At 45.4% G+C, this 2,999-nt stretch overlaps 1 pseudogene across 1 annotated transcript; it reads right to left on the minus strand.

Annotated features, from left to right (window-relative positions):
• Window positions 1-304: 304 nt before the first annotated feature.
• On the minus strand, window positions 305-1,628 carry LOC306652360 (KH domain-containing, RNA-binding, signal transduction-associated protein 1-like; annotated as a pseudogene). Its single transcript has one exon. The product of its transcript is annotated as a KH domain-containing, RNA-binding, signal transduction-associated protein 1-like (transcript).
• Between the last annotated feature and the right edge of the window lie 1,371 nt (window positions 1,629-2,999).

Below are 2,999 nucleotides of genomic sequence, written 5' to 3' on the forward strand. Positions count from 1 at the left end.
ACTTAACTTCTTTTTTATTATAAAAGGTACACTTATGTTTATATTTAAACAACAAAGAAAAAAGCATCTATATACTTAAAAATTAATTTGATATTCCTAAATCTATTTTAACTCGTTTAAAAAATACTACATACAGAAGCCAGAATGCCAAGTTAAGAATGGAGGAAGGTGGGGAGAAGAAGGGGACCAAGAAGAAAAACACTTAGACAATTACTTGTCTGGGTAAAGCAACAGGAATCCTGGGAGATAAAATAAATCAGTAACAACTTTGCCCATAACTGATAGTTTCCCCTCCTGTTTGTCTTTAATAACGTCCATATGGGAGCTCTCTGTATGCTCCCTTCACTGGCCTAGCTGGAGTGGCCTTCAGTGATGGCCTGGTCCCGTTCCAGTCATCTTGGCCATAAGCTTCATAAGAATCTTGAACCTCCCCATGGCCATAGTCATAATATTCTGAGTCCCCTTGGCTCTGGCTGTAATAGCCTTCATAGCCTTCATAACTCTGTTCTGCATATGTATCATCATATCCATATTCTTCATATATTTCTGGTGCAGGGGGCGGGGGCAAAGTGTTCTCTGGATGCCTGCTCTCCCGTGCTCTTGGTGCTGGAGCACTCCTCACAGTAGGCGGAGGTGGCACTCCTTGGGTCACAGTGGCACCTCGGGTGATGGCACCTCTCACTGGGGTACCACACACCAAAGCTCCCCACGGTGGCCCAACACCATGGGTCCTGGGAACACGTGGAGCGGGAGGTGCAGCACCCCAGCCTCTCACTGGCACCCAATGTCCACAAGAGGGCGCAGCTACTCCATTCAAGTAGGACAGCTCTAGAAATTGCTCCTGGCAGATATCATCCATCATATCTGGTACTAAAAATTTCTTCACTTATTCCATGGCATGGGCCATAAGAACGTAAGTCTCACATGGGAGTCCAAAGACTTCAATGAAGACATGTAGATCCATATTCAGGTGGGCTTACCTTGGGTCTCCACCTTTGTGAAGCTCTTCCTCCTTGGCTTTGTCTCTCATTGAGCCTTTTCCCAGCACAGAGATCTTTGCACAGTTTCTTCCTGCAGTCTTTTGATCATATTCCCTTGTCCAAGAATCTTCCCCACGAAATTGAACTTTGGGTCCTGCTTGACAGGTATCAGCACCCACTCTTTCAGCTTCATGTTCTTATGAGAAAATAAATCCAAGTGATTCTCCTCCTCATCCTTTTTTGAATCCCTTTCTGAATCTTCTCAATTTCTGCCCTCAGCAACTGCACTGCATGAGTGAAGGACGGGTCAAGTCCTTCTCAGCCGTGAGTTTGGGCAGGTACTTGTTCTCTGGCTCCATCTTGACCAAGACCCTGGCTGAGGGGCGTGAACAGTGGGGTCGGCGCCTGCCCGCCCACTGTCGTGTCCGCACCTGTGGCCAAGATGGGCAGCAGCGGTGGTGGCTGCTTGGCTGGTGAGGCCCGGGCACCCCCACACCCCCCCCCCCCCCGCCTCCCCAGGAATGGTGAGGCAGCGGCAATGGCCGAGATGTCATCTGATGCACCGAGGGGTGGGCATCTGAGGGTCCATGGAGCCGCTGCGGCCCGAGGATCAGTCATGAGCGTGGCAGGATTGTCCCTGGGCTGCATCTGGGAGGATGTGAGCTCAAGAGAGTGAGCAAGGAAGTGATGCGCCAAAGGCCCCAGCGGCGGTTGGTAGGGGTAGGAGAGTGGGAGCGACAGCGACCGAGGCCTACTGAGCGACCCATGGAGAGAGCACCGGAAATGACCAAAGCTTTATTTTTTTGATTTGGAGGGATAGAGGTAGGAGGGCTGCTTGTTTTTAAGACTCAAAGATAGTCAGACTTAGAATTTGGACCAGAATTCATTTGGGTTTCTACCTATTTCCCCTCCACTGCTCATGCTTCTTTACTAATAAATACCCAATGTTTTTATTGTTGTTTAATTAGATTTTCCAAAATCTCTCCAAAAATAGAACATTTCTTCAGCATCGCTCTGCTTGAAACTCTACTAAATACTGTGTATAGACAAAAAAAGATGTGCCCTGATCTTTATTATAACATTTATTTTTTCTTTATTCAAGTGCTAAGAAAAATCAAGCTTAAAATTTTTCAAGTACTGACAAAGGGCCACAAAGTAATTTTTTAAACCCAAATATATACCATTGGAATTTATTTGGGCCCTTTTACCACTCCATCAACATTAATGATCGATTCATCCTTCTATTCTAAGCAGTCATAAATATAGTGCAGCCTAAATCCACCATTACATTCATCTATTCTCTCTCAGTTGTTTAAAAAATTTTCCATCAAGATTCAGCTGGATCATGTGGCATAACTGCAGTCACTATCAACTAATTAATCTTTGCTGGGCATTGCACTTAAAGTGGTTGAGATTTAAATAGTCATGTGAAAAATTATCTGGGTGAAGCTTAAGTTCTTCCTGTAGGCTGAGATTTTCTTTCTTATGGAATGATGCTTTCTTATGTGTTTATTTTTAAGTCATTTCCTAACTGTACCAGGACATCTGCCCTCACTCTGCAAAGAAAAACCCAGAGCAGGGGCATCTTCCAAGAGCTACAAGAAAGGCAGAACAGACAATGGCCAATGTTTGGACTTTGGTGTTTATGCAAGCCCGGATGTTTGGCTCTCCCTTATTCCCTCTGCTACTTCTGTCCCTCTCAGGCATCACGGCTCTCATGTACCATTGGCTGATTTTAATTAGTGTGTAGTACTGAGCAGCATTACCATGTTGGTGGTATTTAATTTCAGTGTACTCAAATACCATGAGCTGAAGTCACAGCTCATGACAGCCACAGGGAAGCTATCCTTGAACTAAGTAGGGAGGTAATTAGAACAGGCAGGAGTGGCAATTTTTCATGCCAGCCTCTCCTGCACTCTGGTCCAGCCAGCCTCTTTTGGTGTCACGTCTTTCTTTCTTTGTCTTATTCATTTTCTCTCTAGTAATGGTTCCTTTGAAGCAGGCGCCTAACAAGGATGA

The sequence above is a fragment of the Sciurus vulgaris genome (assembly GCF_902686455.1).
Source record: "Sciurus vulgaris genome assembly, contig: HiC_scaffold_180_arrow_ctg1, whole genome shotgun sequence".
Classification (NCBI taxonomy): Eukaryota; Metazoa; Chordata; class Mammalia; order Rodentia; family Sciuridae; genus Sciurus; species Sciurus vulgaris.